The sequence below is a fragment of the Pinus tabuliformis genome, chromosome X, assembly GCF_031772625.1.
Source record: "Pinus tabuliformis cultivar Carrire ecotype Pingquan chromosome X, CPIR1, whole genome shotgun sequence".
Lineage (NCBI taxonomy): Eukaryota > Viridiplantae > Streptophyta > Pinopsida > Pinales > Pinaceae > Pinus > Pinus tabuliformis.
The window spans coordinates 686,411,499-686,430,626 of NC_142308.1; positions in this window are offsets into that span (position 1 = coordinate 686,411,499).

A 19,128-nucleotide genomic window follows, 5' to 3' on the forward strand; every position below is an offset into this window, starting at 1 on the left:
ACTTTATGTCAGCAGGTATGGAATTGTAAATTTTATTAAATCTGGGCAAGAAATCCTTCACTGTCACACTAGGCTGCCTCTTTAGATTCCTATACTCAGCCATAATCTAAAAATGGTTTTTTTTAACCTCCCACTTGTCAAGGAAAGTGTGCTCAAACTTTTGGACATAAGTAATACTTCCAGTTGTCAAACTTCTATACCACTTCCTAACCTCTCCTGAAAGGCTTTGAGCTAAAATCCTCATCCTAACATCGTCATGATCAAATTATTCAAGATCTACAAAGTCATTCATTTTGTCTATGTGTTGTTGTGTTGTAGTGGGTCTAGTGCCATCAAATTTAGGCAACCTTTGACCATAGTTCTATGGTATTTCATGTAAAGGAGCTTGCATATTTAATGGATCATATCGGGCAACAATCATGAAAATGGTTTTGGGAGATGGACTTGTATTGGCTTGACTATGATTATCATTTGGATCTTGTTCAGGATCACCAATATAATAAGGAGATGCATTTGCAGCTTCAAAGGAATGATATACAATTTTAAAAGGGGAATCATGTGTATATTTGTAGTCTTCATTCAAATACAGTAGATGAAGGAAAATCCTTTTGACATGCTCAGAAAAGGACAAGAGGTATCTGATGAAACAGAATAATATTTATTGCAAAAAAATGAATCTTTGATACCTGGTCTTTCTGAAATGTCTTTCCATTCCTCCATCAAAAAGTTTCATTCCACAGTGGAGTATTTGAATATGAATGTAGCATTGATTGGAATTTCCAGGTGAATGGTACAACCTCCTTGTGTCTGACAGTTATCCACCATCAACAATCAGATCTAAAACTTTGATGATCTTTCCTAGAGAAGATGAAACCTTTCGTCCCCGACAACAACGCCACTATGTTAGCACTCTGTAAATTTCTCTAAGCTGAAAAGAGAAATCCAAAGGTAACCACTCACCTATTTTAGGCTAGAATCCAACCCTACTAGCCTTGGAGAGGGCTCTCTCACTGTGTTCTTCTCTCAATCAACTAAATGAATGAAAGTTTCTAGATCTTAGGCTGGATATGATGATCAAAGGGTAGTTTTAGGCTTGATGTCTGAAGGTAAGTGTAGGAAAGTAAAGCTACTCCAGATCAGATCATTATTTTAGATCCAAGTGAATAAGGGATATGATGAAATTTGAACATAGTCAAGATAAGATGACTTATTTATATTTAACCAAATATCATTTTAGTGAGAGGATGAGTGCAGCATTAGAAAGGATGACAAATAGAGCATCAAAAGAACGATGAATTCATATTGTCATAGAAGAAAATAAAACACATATGATCGATTGATTTAAAACATAACACTAAGTGAATTATGAGATATTCTTTTCAAGTTGATCATGAAGAATGTTTACACCATGGAAATATATATTAGAACCGAAACACAAAGATCACGGACACAAGAATCTCTACCAAAATTGCATCTGCCTTCTTCTTTTCACTTGGGAGAATGATACCAAAATTTCAAAAAATGTAGTCTAGCTTCCTTCCACTACCAACCATAACCCCTTTTCCAATATTTTTACATCATTATATACAATATGGAATTCGAATTACCACTCTAGGTGGTCAAAGTTTCTTCATAGAAGTCAAACTAAGCTAGATACAATGTATTCTTACTTACTTGGCTAAAAAATAGGGCTAGTTTTACTATTGACCAATACATCTTCAAAAAACTAACTAAATGGAATATTTGATTAAAAACTTTAATTACATGACTTAATTCTACTACACACATATTAAACTACTCGAAATTTCTTCTAGAAGTTCAAAAATTTGAAGTTTCAATGGAAAAATGTTGACTGTCCAGTTGCGTAGCAAATTCGCAGCAAGTCTGCTACAAAATAGGGACTGAATTTATGGAAGAATAGGGGTAAACAACCAGCTCATATCTCCTTAATCCTGAAATATGTAAAAAAAAATAGGTTTTTGTATATGAGAGTGTCCTTGAGAGAAACCTCTCTCAGTTTCCAAAAATTCTTCTCCAGATCCTCACAATTTGCATCTAAACATCATAACTAAAACATGAAATGACAAAACCTGAAAAATAAGCTGTAAAGATGCATTTGAATATTCCAATATATGACACATGTGCAGACACTAAAGGAGGTCTTTTTTATTTTGTCCGTGATTGATAAAAACCTATTTTAGTTTTCCAAAATTAAGCTCCATTTGGTCGGAAACAACTTTTGAAAATGATGACAAAAACAATCAGTTTCGCAACAAATTCATAGCAAGTCCAAGTAGCCCTCCATGCTCTATATGGTTGCACACCTCCTCTATCAAAATGGATCAAATGGTTAGGCTTGAAATGTTTGTTTTATGGTTTAGAACTCTTTAAGTAGTCTTTCCAATGCTTGCAGCCCTCCTAGAGATTATAGACCTCCTAGATGGTTGATTTCCACTTGCGCAGTAGATTCGCAGCAAGTCCAACATTTCAAGATTATGATGGAATTTCTACTTCAAAATGGTTGAGGATCACTCTTACCACATACAAAATCCTTATAAAACCTTATCAATCTTTCAAAACTACAAAACTCCCACACTTCACCAAAATGAGGGACTATGCAACTTGCGCAACAAATGGGTAGCAAATACGAATGCACATCCAAGGTTGGTATACTTCGGGTCTTCTACAAACTATGATACTGGTTGGAGGGTGTTCAAAAATATTCATGCAACATTTAAAATCGAACAGAAGAGAGAAAAACTCTTACTCAAAATCCCGAGGCCGTTTCACCACTTATGCAACAGTTGCATAGCAGTAGGTCACTTGCGCAACAAATTCACAGTGACTGCTTGAAATCGACCTACAACCTCTCCTTTGGCCTTCTCAATGATTTATTTCACCTTGAAATTTCTCCAGAGCTCAAACTAGACTTTGGATGAGAGAAAATGAGATAAGTTTCAAATGCTTTTGATTTTTTATGCCACCCAAACACTTCTTCTTGTTATGATGGTGGATATTTAATGATGTAAGTGAAATGAAATGAGAGGATACTTTTATAATCATGAACTTGATGTGACACTAACTGACTCTCCAACCAATTGACATGATTGACCTGAAACCAAGGACTAATTTATGATAACCAATTTCCCCATGACATTACCCTTTTTGACACAAATATTTACAATGACCCTTTGACTAAAATTGACCCTTTTGTACAAAGACCCCTTAGATTATGAGACTCATGAAACCATAAGTTAAATTTTACAAAAGACCCCCAAATTAATGGTAAGAAAGAAACAATATGATCCCTATATTATATGACCCTAACAATATTCATGATGGGTGAATGGATCCATGTGCATCATAGTTACGAAAGTTTCCCTTCTTATAGTTGATCACTAAATGAAACTATCATAGAAACCCCATCCATTTGTAATGTTTGGTCTGTTGTAGCTTACTCTGGGCCAACAGGTACTATAGTGGCTGGAAATTTGTGTGTACTATTGTCTCCTTTTCCCATTAGATAGTTTTTCCACTTCTTCATAGCTTTCTCTATGCCATAGAGATCCTTGTCATAGGTACGTTAGTTAAAAAACACCCCATGAAATACTTCATAATGGTATCATACAGGCATTGCTCCCTACATCAAGACCGCACCCTTAACATACCAACTCACATTTGTCTCCCCTTCAAAGGTTTACTACAAGTTTGATAATGCCAGAATCGATGCTTGATTGATCTTATTCTTTAGCTCCTCAAAGTCCTTCTACTGACCCTTTCCCCAGTAGAAACTCTTGCCACTTATTTTATGACGTGGAGTGTTGTTTCTACTGTTCAAAACCAGGCTATGAATTTCCACAATTATTGTGTTGACCCAACAAAACTCTTAACCTTGGAAACATTGGCATGTATCAACCATTTCATGATGCCCTCCATCTTGGTAGGATCTAATTTTAACTCTCCTCCACCCGTGACATGCCCCAAATACACAAAATACTACTATGCAAACTCACACTTCTTAAGATTTTCTAGTATTTGGTGCTTCTTTAATTTCTCTACCAACCACATCAAATGTGAGATGTGCTCCTCTCAAGTACCACTGTATACTAGAATATCATCCAAATAGAAAATAAAAAATGAATCTATAAAAGGGTGCAATATATCATTCATTAACCTCATAAATGTAGTTGGTGCATTTCATAGGCTGAATGTCATGACTAACTACTCATACAAACCTTGCCTAGTTTTGAAGGCGGTCTTTCAAGTATCTTCTTTTGTAACTCAAACTTTGTGATATCCAGAATTTAAGTCCAAGTTGCTGATGTATTTCACTTTCTGAAACTAATCCAACATATCATTTATTATAGGTAGGGGGTACCTATTCTCAAGCATGATTTTGTTCAAGGTCCTATAATCAATACACATTTTCCAAGTCCCATATTTCTTTGGCACAATTATGATTGGTGGCCGACATGATGATGTACTAGGTCAAATGACACCATGTTCCAAGAGCTACTGAAATTTTGTTTTCACTTCACCTACTTGTATAATATATTGCATGTCCATCCCAATGTTTGGTAATGGGGAGCCCGACAATAGTTGGATCTCATGCTCCACTTGCCTCTTGGGTGGTAGCCCTTTAACCTCCCGAAGCACACCCCATTTTTGTTTTTATTTCTTAGTACACCCCTTCAGGGATTCCTTTTCTCTTACTGACTCTTCTATAGATTGATACTCTTTTAAAAACAATAAAATAAACTTCTTGCTAGAACTGATTAGTGTATGGGTTTGGTTGGCACTTACTAATGAAATTTTTGACTTGCCTTTGTGCACATTGATGGTGAATTATTTTCCATCCTTGAAAAGTCGGTACCGGTTGTCTCTATACATGAATATTGCATCTCACATGTACATGTAGGGACTTCTAGACACCAATCCACATATATCAAGGGGAACTACATGTAGTTCTACTTCATCAATAAAATCAACATTGATAAAAAATCTAATTTTGCACTATTTTCTTACCTTTAACTTTGTATCCTTTTTTACCCATCCCAATGGATATGGGCTTGGATAACCGTGAACTTCCAATCCCAATTTGTTGACCAACTTTGTTGCAATGAGATTCACCTACAATCCTAAGTCAAATAGAGTGTCGATATTTGTTTTCTTGACTTGTATATTTATGTGGAATATTTTGGTCATTTCTTTCACTTGTTTTTTGTTGAAGGGTAATTAGCTTCACCTCTTTCCACGCTTATGTATAGACAATCTTCTCATCCACATCCAAGATAATTTCAACCTGGTCGCTCAAATCAGTGGCATGAGGTTCTCATTTCTATTATCTTTCTTTTTGTTCTTCAAGTTAAGCTCTAAATGAAACTTCCAACACTTCTCCTTCGTATGATTGTCAATGTTACAATGGTTGTAGTGATTGTTGGGATATTTTTACTGGCATGTTGTGGTTGTCGTATTTTTATGCTTTCCCCATTTCAACTTCTTCTTCCCCTCCCTAAAATCATCTTGGCGCCTCTTCTACTTCAAATCACTTGATTTCCCTTTCACCAGGTCTATGTTCTTTAGGTATTATGCTTGTACAGAAGCCTCATCCACAAACCTAGGATTAAACAACATCACATGCTTCTACATATAGATATGTAGACCCCCCCATATACTTGAGGAGTACGTCTGGGTTCTTTGGGGAGATGCCCAACATTATGGCCATATTTCTAAATTTTGTGGTGTACTCTTGTACACTTTTACCTTGTTTTTGCCATAGTGTCATTGGATCCACTAGTCCTCTACATGCCCAATAGGGTAAAATTGTGACTTTATGAGGGTTTTAATGTTCTCCCAATTTGTCACTAGAGGATCCCCCTCCAACCTCAAGGTCTCTGTGTGGATTTTCCACTAGGTCAAGGCATGGTCCTATTATTTCAGCCACATAAATGAAATATTTTATTCTTTCTCAATATGACGAATAATGAAATAAACTTCTAATTGCTACAACTAGTGATTTAGCTTTAGAGCATCAATCTCACCTTGATACAACTTGATATTGACCTTCACTTCCATTTTAAATGGGAATTGTGAGTGGTCCATGACACTTGAACTAGATTTCTCTTTTTTGGGTTTTTTCTTCGGCTCCCTCTCTATTTCTTCCTAATCTCCCGATCTCCCCTCTAATCAGACCTTTGTGTTAGAACCCCCATCTTCTTCGAATAACCTGAGATTTTCGGTGAGGGTTTCTAAGAGGAGATTCACTTTAAGATTCATATCGACAACTTGTGAATGTAACCATGAAAACCTCCCCTCTGTAGGATCATGAGGGTTATTCATATATTTGTCAACCATGATTGGGGTTTTATGACTTTTTTCTTAGTCAACCTAGATCCACCTGCAAGTATATGCAATATACCCAAAGATACCTGCTCTAATACCAATATGATCTATAAAATATCGTGTATATTCCACTAGAAAATTCATCATGACAAATATGATAAATTATACGTAAAAGTACAAAATCTGCACTATGAGAGTTTATTTCTCTTTATATTTCTGGATATGTAAATTATTATTTATTGTGTATGCATGAAAATTATAACTATGTAGAAAATAGAGAAAAATGAAATAAAACCTCAAAAACCATGATTGCCACAAGAAGTATCTTAAGAAACCTTTCAGGAGAAAACCCAACTAGAAAGTGAGATCGCTCTACTCTCTTTCTCTAAATAGAAAAGGGCTGCAAGTACAAATAAGTAAGGCTTGTGGCCTGTGGGCTACTACAGTGTGAAAATCCTCTTTGCTTGCTCGCTCTCTATCCTTCTTAGATGTTCTACTCATCGATGGAATAAGATACTCTTGAAAATAATAGAACCCCTTTTCCTCATAGTGGCCCAATTATAATGCAAGTCAATAGCCTACTAGTGGTTATGTTTGACTCTTTCAGCGCTTAACTAGAGTTATAATATAGACTCTTCTATAGCCTTATTCATAATTATCACATGGCTATCTCCTTTTCCATGAGTATTTTGGGCTGATGTGACATCCTCTCAAATTATGGTGGTAAAAATAGGAAGAAATAATAGAATGAAGATTTCCACAATTATTCATATTTGAAGAAAATTTTCGGATGGAACTGTGTATAGGATTAATATCCTATCCAACGTTTTGGGTGGACCCTCCACCCATCATCAGGGACTAGAGAATATTGAATGATAAACATGCGAGTGTTGGAAGCATTAAATAGAAAAGAATTCAATTATTTAGTCACTCGGAAAAGGATAAAAAAAATGAATTCAAAAAAAATCTTTTTAACTTAAATAAGTTGAAACTAAAGTCAAAGGAAGAAATTCGAATTAAATTTAACGAATTAAAAAATAAAAAATAAACTAATAAAATTCAGTTATTTAAATAAAGAAAGAAAAAAAGGAGGGGAGAAGTCAAAGAGGGAAATAATCAACTATTAAAAACAAATTAACAACAATTAATAATTAACACAGATTTTGATTTAATTAAAAATAAAAATTCTATTTAAATAATTAAATCCAAATAAGTAAATAAGGACCAATTAAGGGGATAAAGAAAAAGAATTGAATTAAAAACAATCAAATAATAATGAAACCTTTTGATGAAAAAAAAAGTTTAGAAAGGTTGACTTTCAAGTGGTATACAGACTCCGATTTAGGCGAATTTTGCACCATTGGAAAGGTATCTATGTGTAGAATATGATAAAAGGGTGCTACACTAAAGAAAAAAAGGTTGTTTGATGTCTCAAAATGATCCCAGATGGTTTCAGACCCGAATTTTCCAAACTGGTTCTTTTCAGTAAAAATGGTCATGTAAGTTGATTCCTCCATTTTTCTACTCCAAAAGCATCGAGATGGATGATAAACAATATAATTATCCAATCTATATCATAAATTTAGATGTAGATTTGAGTATAAGATTTAAACTTATTATCATTATTTTTCACTTTTATATTGTAATTCTAGGTTCACCCAACTCATATGGCAGTTTGATGTGGCATATATAGTTTTTTTTTGGATAGTTTGTCTACAAACTGGGGGAGTGACTTGTGGCTTGAAAAACAACAACCTAGGGAAATCTAAGCCATCAAAATCACTCAAGGATTGCACCTAGCATGGACCACACCAACATGTACTCATGGTTGGAATTATGCCCACAAGGTTTTGAATTGGTGACATTTTCACCAAAGATAGCTTTAATGAAACATTTTCTCACCCTCTACTCTACACCCCATGGGATATATAGTTTTGATGTGCACAAATGGCTTGTTATTTTATAATTTTATTATAAGGCCCATTTTTGGAATAAATTTTCTCTAATGACCTAATCTTAATCCTTGGTTATGGAAGTGTGTTCGATCTCCTCTACCCCTCCCCCTAACATTTAGTTATTGGATATTTTTTTCTTGTTGTTTCTTTCTATGTTATGTCTATAGGAAAAAATTGGGTGGAATACCTTCATAATTTCCTCAACATCTAACCTACAACCTTCAGAAGTGTCTATGGAGCTATTAACGAGGGCAATTTTCATTTCCAACGATAAGGGGATCTCCCTAGTATAAAATACCAACTAGAACTTTCATTTTTTAGAATAGGAGTCCCATCCAGTATGTGGGTCCAACTGCCACCATGTTTGTTCGAGAACTGGTTTTGGATAGAGCTAGTGAGAGAAAGGAAATCCAAATTAGACTTATAATAGAATGCAAGTTAGAACAACTTTATGAAATACTTTAAGCGAAATATACAAAGAATATAAAAACAACTAAGTAAATGGACATGAATCTCAAAAAAAGATTGTTAGCAAGCTTTAATCAAGATACATGGATAATGAAATATATTCATTATCAATTATAAATTAGTTCATAATCAATAACACTTGTGTAAGCATAAATCAACAAACAATCTCAAATATCTCCAATTAACGAAATAGTTCATTAATTGTTAACGCATAAATATAAATCACATACCATTAAATCACCCCACGAATAGTCTTGCGATGCTCAAAAACACATGAGTGAAATTCTTTCCCTGTCCCAAGAGAGATTATCAAAATTAAGTTGAAATATTTAATGCACCATTATAGAAGGTATCCATAAAATCCAATAGTGGAAGTGCTAAACTATCACTTGATCTTCGAAGGAATGTACAAGCTTTCCCAAGGTGCTCAAAGGTGTCCAAAACTAAAAGTCCTTTCTAACTAGCCATGAGGGTATATTCATACATAGTGGGGTGACTCTTCACCTCCCATAACCTTTCAGCTTCCCTCATGACTTTTCATTTTCCCTCCATATTCTAATTTCTATTTGACTCTTATTTCTATTTCTAATTTTATTTAGATATTACATGAAAAAAAAAATTAGTTTCCTTCATGGAACTAATCTCATAATGGCTAAAGGTGAGGCTTCAACTTGCAACTCTTGAGTTAGGTGAGACTATCGTGCTTTGTAATCTTCCATAATGGATAAGAATTTGTTGAATATTAGCCTTCCAAATCTAATTCCATAATTAAGTGAATTTGGTATTATTGTTCTCATATTTTTTGTGCCTAATTGAAGAGCACAAAGAGCACTATGTGTAGCTTCGCGGGTTCTACCACGTGTTTTGTAATGGATTCTTTTGTAGGTTTCAAGTTTTTTTTAGTAATATCCTATGTTCTTGCATCCAACATCTCTTGAATTTCTTACTATATTTCCTACTTCAGCCTTACAATTCCTCATGATACGATGGAAGCTATCTTGTGAGACTTGATAAGGGCTTCCAACATGTTATGAAGTTGATATCACTCTTTCAGATTAATCACATTGTTAAGATTTGGTCGATGTTTCGAACCAACTAATGTGGTTCATCCTTAGGACAAAATCGTTCGAAATGTCGACCAAATATTAATGATGTGATTAATCCAAAAAACTGATATCTACATTATGGATCACAAAAGTATTATATCTAACATGTTATGAAGTTATCGATAGTTACTCAATGTTCTAGCCACATCTCTTCGCAACTTTTCTTGAGATTGCATGGACATCCTAACTTATATTTTGTCTCATTCCTTTCCCATTCTGTCCTTAATGGGTTAGTCAGATGGCGATCAAGATATTTTGTGCATCATTCATACATGAGGTCTACTACAATTGAGGCTTCTTTCAAAATTGCACCTTTTCCCTTGAGCTCATTTTGGACATGAATTAATGAGTAAGTTGTTTTTTTAATAATATTCATCTATGTATACAATTGTTCATGACATTTTCCAACACTCTTATCTCTTCTAATGCACTTGTCCATAAATCCTCCTTGTGAGAACTTGAGGTTGTCAATACTTGGATTTCTATGTGAAGCCTTTCATTTTTTTGATATGAATTAGATAGCTTTTTTTCTAGTTATTTTACCTTGTTCACCAGATGTTCAATGTTATTTTTTGTTGCTGTAGAGAATGCAGATCATGTGAATTCTATATGCAGAGGATTGTTCATAGTATCTGCTATTATATCCCTTTCCATGGTCACCAAGATCAATTTGGCCAGTTCTCGGGCTAAGCATTTGCGCCTTTCTTAAATAATCTTGTTTAAGCGATGGTTGAATCTAAAACTTGAAAGGTCCAAAAATCAATCTTCCTCTTCAATTGAGATTCTCATCTCCCCAAGTGGTATGTGACCTCTAGTGAGTGGGGTAGGAGGCTCAGTATCCATAGGAGGCAATATGGCTTCTCCTTCCTTTTGAGATTGCTCCCTTCGTCTAATTATTCTTGTACTTGCTTATCTTCCTTCTCTTTTGCCATATTTTCCTCTTCAATCTTCTTTATTGCTTCTTCTTGTTTCTTTTCTCTTCTTATTACGTTTTTTTGGTTTCCTCCTCCTATTTTGCATACCCTCTTCTTGTTTTCTAATTTCTTCTTCACACTTCTTTTCTTCTTGTTTTTTAGCTTTTTGCTTGTATTTCTACTCTTTCAATCTTTCTTTCTTTCTTGCCTCCTTCCCCCTCTCCCTCTTCAGGGCATATTTATTTTCCTTCATATCTTTTTCATTGGAGGATTTCCTATTTGTGGTTTCAATGCCATTTTTTAGCTGTGAATTACCATTTCCTTTTTTGTGTTCCTCCACAACATATGCAACATTATAAAAATTGTTCATCTAATATTATTCCTTGTCAATGATTGAGGTTTATGGCTATCTGTACTTTACCTTCTTAGAATGCTTTGCAGCGAGACCCATGGAAACATATTTGTGGAAGCTCAATCCACCAAACTTAAAATGTTCTAGATCAGTGGCTTCTTCCTATGCTTATCTAAAACTTTGTACACCATATGTGCCAATATATATTGGAAATTTAGGCCATTGTCCCTTCTTTGCATGAACTAAAATTCCTATAAGACATTTTGTGACACGGTATGCAACTTCCTACAAGATTGTCTTATCTATAAAAAAAATATAGGAAGTTGGTGAGGAGGCATAGAAGCTTTGAATACCCTGATATATCTTGAATATGTGGGTGTGAACCAATTGATGATATCCCATAATGTTTCTCATGCTCTATCTCACATACATGGAGAATTTGTATCGAAAAATATTTGATATAAGGGTGAATTGAAAATTTCAGTGATTTGGTGGTACATCCCCCTATAACGTATGTCCCATAGAATTATGTAGTAGATTTGGATGGGCGGTATGTCTGGAGGAAAATTCCACCTCTGTCCCAGTGATTCAAATTGACATATTGTGCATATGGCATCCAACATATATGATGCCATTTGAAATTTAGGTTGTTGTCCTTCTGGTGTCTTATGGGCTTGTTTCACATTTGCTGTGATGGAGGCTACTAGAATTTCTGCCCAATTAGAAATCCTCCCATCTTGAGTAAAAGTGTACATCATTGGTACCCAATTTTATTTCAATAATTTTGCATCTTGCCTACCATACAATATGCAAAGAATTACTTCCACCATCCGATATGCCTTTCTTAGCAATTTGGTCTTGTAGATCCCATCAGATCGGTGTCAAAACATATTGGGCCCTTGACACAAAGTCTTAAGGATATGCTTAATTGCTAGAGGAAAATTACAATATCACTTAGCTATTAGGACCTCTTGGTAGCTTGGAAACTTGTAATATTCGACGATGTGGGGATATATGCATGCTACTATATCTAAACCATGGCAATCCCGAATAGTCATGTCATTTGTGTCTATGCACTTGATTATCCATTCGATATTTTTGAACTATGGTAGGATGGCAGGGTGTGCTACTACTTTGTGGAATTAAAATTTGACATTATGATACACTTCACTGTCCTCTTCATCCTCATGCACCTCCTTTCAAGCAAATGATTGATAGATACTAGACCAAGTCATTGGTATCAAGTTTTCTATGAAGAAATGTGTGTCTGCATAGATGGGAACTGAGATTATATCTCTTTCAACTCCCCCTCCTTCACTACCTTCCGCAATATCCTTGTTTGGTATTTTCTTTGTGGGTGGAGCCATATCTCCTATTGCTAAGGAGATACTAGGGAACTCTAAGTCTGTGGTACCTAACATCTAGAAAATATTCATGATAACAAAGAATGTTAAAATAAAACTAATAAACAATTACATTGTTGCATGGGTTATAGGGAAATGTTGCATCAAGGAAGGTATGCACTATGGCACAAGGGAAGGTCGCAAGTTGAAGGTGGGAGGTTCACTACAATGGTGCTACATAGGTAATAGCATAATTCAATAACATGGTATTGGTCGTGATAGAGTGAATGCACCATTACTCAAGGTTGAGTGATTTCACTATGCTTAAACAATCGAGTCTGCAGGCACCGTTGCGTAGAGAGTATGGTTATGGTGTGTCATAGTGTAAAGAGAAATATAGTGGTGGTGGAAAAAATTGCAATAGAAATTCATTATCAGAGCATCATTATGCAAAGAAAGAGAATTAATGTACTAGAGAAGATAATGCTCTTGCACAAAGAAGAGAGGGAAATCTCTATGTCGTGATTCAATTAGAATGAGCATTGTAGTGCATGGATATGTACATTCTTGTGCTATGGAGAGTCTATGTAAGTATACAAGGTAAATAAATGGTTAAGTATGGAAGTAGGAGGTGAAGAGAGAGAAAAGGTTGAAAGAGGGGAAGAGAAAGGTGCAATTTAAGCGAAGTTAAAATATATAAAGAATTGAAGGGTAGGCAGAAAGTTAAGGGATGGATGTGAAAAATGAATACGGAAGGAAAAAAATCAAAAGACATAAACAAACAAGAAATGGTACAAGGAATTACCCAAAACCTTATCATGATGGTTGGGCTCCTAACAACAACGTAAAGACTAGAAAAAATGCACTAAATGATATGCTCTAGTGCGTTCAAGAGCAAAAGTATTTGGTGAAAAAAGAGCAAGGTGAAAATGAAAAGGGGGTCTTGCCATTATATAGGATTGTCACACATGTGATGGTCTTCGTGTGCACTAAATGCACTAGTGTGATAATTCTTGCAAGAAGACTTAAGGCAGTGCACTAAATTGCCTAGGTGCGATGCACCGCACTGGTGCGCTAGTGGGAATGCACTAGTGGGATTATCTCTATGATGCACAAAACTAAGAAGTAGGACTACATAGTACTAGTCAATAGTGTTGCATTATGTTGGAATATTGGACAATGTTGTGCCGAGCTAAGGAGGTAAGGTGTGTGAATTTCTTTCTCAAGAAAAGAACAAGTTCAACCATTGCACTTAGTTGTCTTACCTAGGGTATTTAATACCTTCCATTTTTTTAATTTCTTCCGTTTGCATTTACATTTTTAATTATAGTATGCTATAGCATAGAACCATACATTACTTGTGTTGAAAATAACAACAAGAAATGATAAAAATAGAAATTCTAAAAATAGAATTGCTATAAATAGCATTTCAGGATATACTCCAACTCTGTTTGTTCAGTACCTTGGAGGAGAAAGACCTCTAGATGCGCATAGAGATGGGTAATGATGAAAAGTATAGTGTTTCAGGAGTGGGCATGGTTGCTTTTTAGAGGGAGCATGGAGCTCTCATTACCTTGACAAATGTGAAGTATATGCCTAGACTGAAGAAGAACTTGGTATCGATCGCGATGATGGAGGACAAAGGCTACGATGTAGTCTTCAATAAGGGAAAGGTTTTCCTTAGACACATCACCATGAGAAAAGTGAAGAAGATCGATTCATGAGTCAAGAACCTCTTGAGGTTCAAGATGCATGCAAAGCCTTGAGGAACAAGGAAAATGTTGGAGACTTGGTGGTTAAGAGGCAGAGTACATTACCTCTCAACATGCAGCACCAAAAGAAGTCTCAGACAATTGTGGAGGAGCCACAATTAGTGAAGCAGATTCAGGAGGTTGTGGAGTAGCCACAACTGGAGAAGCCGAGAGGAGACCGAGTGGAGGCATCCACTCATGCAGAGACCTCCAATAGGGGGAAATTTCAAGCCAAGTGGGCAGAGGGATCACATGCAGCCATACCTCTAGGCGTGAGGTGGGGTGATGTGAAGAGATAGTCCCAAGAAGGCTGAAATAAGGGTAGGATCCTTGAGGTACCCAGCCTCTTTGATTAGACCTTGCTACAGGAGCCCCGATGAGGAGTAGCAGGACTGACTGAGTGGGTAGAGATAGATGTGGATGGAGTGGCAGAGGGAACTTCAGCATCAGAGGGTGTTTCTAGCTCAACACGGAGGTCAATTGGGAGATCAGTTACTTAATTCTAAATAACTAAGTTGCATTACAACAGTGGGCAACACGATGCAACATGATGAGAGGACGTGTAGTGCGGATGCATGTTGGGAGATAGGACTAGGAGCAACACGAATGCGGTAGGAGGAATCAGTGTGATCGATGCACTCAAAGATCAAGACAGAGGCTAGAGGAGTCAAATACTGAAGAGCATAGAGGTGCAGAGTTTTTAGTCAACGGAGGCAATAACAGTCAGAGACTTTGATGACAGAGGCATCATTCTAATTCAGGTTGGATATTTTTTTTGTTTATGAGTTTCTTGAGAAACAACACTAGTGAGAAGTGTTGCATGTAGAACATTCCAAAGGTTCAGGATCGGGATCGAGTTGAATTCCTTTCTTGTTGAGAGGGAGTGTTGAAAATAGCAACAAGAAATGATAAAAATAGCATTACTATAAATAGCATTTCAAGATATACTCCAATTGTGTTGAAAATACCAAAAAATAGAAATGCTAAAAATAACATTTCTATAAATAGCATTTCAGGATATATTCCAATTTTGAATTGTCCTTGAATCAAAATTGAGAATTAAAATTCGAATTTAGTCTCACTAGCTGTTTGAAAAATAATTAATTAATTCATCTTGAGTTAATTAGTTGGAGAAAATCAAACATGAAGTATTTTTGAAGACATGCAACAGTTATCCCGTTGATTAAGGAAGTTATTCCTTAATTAAGGAGATAAGGATGAGTTGTATTTGATTTGTAATTAGTTAGCTCAGTTAACTGAGTTAAGTCCAGTTAAATTAGTTCCAAACTGTTGGAGGAACTAATTGTGAGTTCAGTCAGTTAATGCATGCATGCATACAACTAGTGTACTCCATATAACTGAATATTCTCTCGTAAATAACTCATGCATGTCAGTTCAGACAGAGACCCATTTGAGATTAAAGGAAGGGACAGTGTACTATCAGTTGGAGGAATTTTCCTAGAAAGGAAACTCATCCATGCAGAAGGAATTCATTCCTTCAGGATTGTGCAGTTACTACAGAGGTCAGAGTAGTGTGTGAGGTGAGGACCACACAGGTGGCAGCTGGAGGACCCAGGAGAAACTGCGCAAGGAAATAGGAGGCTTGGAGGACTGAAGGAAGGCATATGTGTTGTCTATTCTGTTTATGAGCAGCAGTGAGGGATTGTATTGAGAGCTGGATAGCTTGAGAGCTAAAGCTTTGTGTAATCCTGAGATATTTCCACTTGTATGATAATACAGATAGTGGGGTTTTTAGCTGAGGCTTTCCCTAGAGTATTCTTATATGTTTCATGTGTGTTTGAATCTTCTTCTCTGTTATATGTGTTCTGGTTGATCTTTCTCAAAATCGATTGAACTTCTACAAGTTTGATTATAGAAGTAGATTAAGTATTTTTCTTTAGTACATTGCATAATCAGTTTAATCTACAGTGAGAATTTCTACAACTTGTTATCCCTTTGTCATTTATTTCTTGAATGAATTTTGGATAAGGGAAAATATATTTGTTGTCTTAGTATTTGTCCTAATTTTTGGTTTGTATGAGAAACCCTTGTTTGTATTTTTCAAGATTGACTTTTTCTCTCTTTTTTATCCTTTTGTGTAATATCCCCATTTTCAGTTCCCACTATTGTACAACTAGGATGGATTTCCATGGTAAGTGCTAGCCAGGTCACGGGAGTAGGTTTACGTCATTAGGTGTCAGGCCCACAAGTTGAGGTAGGCATGCTCATGTGCAACGAGTGTTTGTATTGACCAACTAGGACAAAGTGCGATGACACGAGGTGACATTCAGTTAAAGGCGACCGAGTTGTAGTGGGTGCACCCATGTGCGACGAGCACCCATACTAACCAAGTCGGGTGGATGTGTGACTTGGTGAACACATTGGGTGAGTGCGTTGGTTAAAGGCGTCGAGTGGGTGCACACCCATAGCGGGAAGGCGAGATGAACAAGCATCGGGCAAGTCATGTGACAATTGTTGGGCGACTTGGATGAGCGGGTGACCGACCCGAGCAACCAAGATGGAGTGCGATGAAAGTGTTGGCTGAGTTATATGATGAGCAACCTGAGTTTACATGAGAGGGATGACATTAGTATTATAGGCACGTCGACATGTTGATTTACAGATGGGCCGACCCATGGTGAAATGAAGGGTCGCGTCCCTTGGAGGTGCCATAGCCGTGTGGCATGAGTATAAATAAAAGATGGAGATGGCGTTAGAAGGCATCATCGAATCATCGAACTCAACAAAGAGATAGAGCGAAAAAAAAAATAGTAAGGAAGGTAGAGGAGCCAAGGAAACAAGTGGAAGGGAGAAGCCGCATGGTTGTAGTTTGTTGGGTAGAAGTTCATGGTTTCTTGCAAAGGCAAGGTCGTAGAGTTCGGGTGGGCCGCATTGCACATCAAGTGTAGGCAAGCTGCAACCTTGGGCGATGGGCGGACTGTGCCTACAGTTCACTACACGATAAGTATCAACGAGGTTGACAGTTGGGTAAAGCATCAAAGTGGTAATGGGTGGGCCGAGACCCACACGAGCCGGAACATTGGTGCGACACAACCCGGGGAGGCACGAGACTATGCGGAAGTGTGATATATGCTGGGTGGACTACACAAAGACGTTAGGTAAGGTGTGGGTGCAGTCAAGATAACCAGGTGGGCTATGCGATAGGCACAGGAGTGTGCCGCGAGGTGAAGGAGGGTGTGTAGCAATGCGACAAGGAGGTCAAAGGGCGTGGGTAGACCAAGACAGTGGGCAGGGGGCATGATAGTGCCAACATAGTTCGACATTTGGGTAAACTATGTACGGTGGCACGACTTGGTTAATTTATGCAGACACGACTTGTAAAACTAAAGTGTGTTGGCCATGTTTGTTGGCAACACAACAGTTGTAATTTTATTTACAATTGAATTACAGAACTTGTATTTATTATTGATATTGGGCAGACTTCATTTCATGGGAGTTACCCCTCCCATTATGAAGATGTGTTAAATGTTTTTATATTTGATGAAGATTAATTGAAGTTAATTTCCACTGTGATATAATGCTTGAAGTAAAATTTGGCTAAGTGTTTGGTTAGGCGCAGTCTGTAAATTTGAGTATTGGTGAAAATAAACTGTGGCAGTGCCGCACCCTCCTATGAGTGGTTGAAAAACTACCACCAAGGTAGGGTCATGACATCAGAGGTCCGGGAGGGGTTTTCACGAGATTTATGGGATCAAATAGTGTTCTCTTGGCATATTCCATCATTAGGATCAGTGCCACACAACATGTTTTTGGTTTTGTTGCATTTTAATAATTCCTATAAAGTTGGGGTTATTATTGAGCATAACTTAATTATGATTAAGGTCACATTCATGGAGGAATATTTGATGTAACACCTTAATATAATAGCTCATTGGAACCAGAACGAGAAGATCTGCAAGATGGGGTACTGAGAAATGACTGCTAGTGGCAAGAGAAAGTATGGTGGGTGATTTACCATTTTCCTAGATTAAAAGTGGATTTAATTAGTCACTTAATTAAATAAAAGAAAAGGGAAAAGATTAAATAAAGGGGAAATGCAAAGTGATAGAAGTAAAATAGAAATAAATTAAAAGGTCACTTAATATGAAGTCGAAGAGGAACTTCTAGAATAATAATAAAATAATAAAATAAAATACTTCTAGAAGATTGGAGATCTATCTATCTAGTCTTTAAAAGGAGGAAGATATCATTTGGGACGTCTTGGAGTTGTGATATTTTGTTGATGGAGAGGTTTAGCAACAAGGTTCTCATATTTTAGTAAGCCTGAGGATGAAAACCCTTTGTTTCCATTTCTTGTGAGTTGGATGAAAACCAAACCCACCATTGTGGAGATTTCACCTAGAAATCTCACGAAGCTCCAATGAAATTATTGGAGATCATATTTGTAGTAGATATGAATATTGTAATGATGATCATTTAGATTCTCAATTTGGGCATCAATGTGGTTCTAGTTTAGGAGGCCATATCCGATATGGTAGCAGATATATTTTGAAGCTGGATCTAGCAGTGGAGGGTTTATCTTATCTATTCACCAATTATTCGTATTGCCATTTAATATTGATTTTTATATTAATATAATAAAATGTGGGATTTGTTGCATATGTTTCATTTTGTATTTTACCAAATATTTTATCATTAGGTTTTCATTAAAAATTTAGGGACATAAATTGTATGAAGGAATTCCTCGTAATTTAAAGAAATTATCCATGTGGGATAGTATCTGAGTTGGTTTTCCTGCCAGCTTGAGGGTTTTTTTGTCAAAATTGTTGGACCAGATTTATTGCAAGTGCTAGAGCAACTATTTTATGAACATAGACCGTAGAATAACATGAAAATTCCAAAGAAACATTAATACATTTCCAGTAGAATTTCAAGG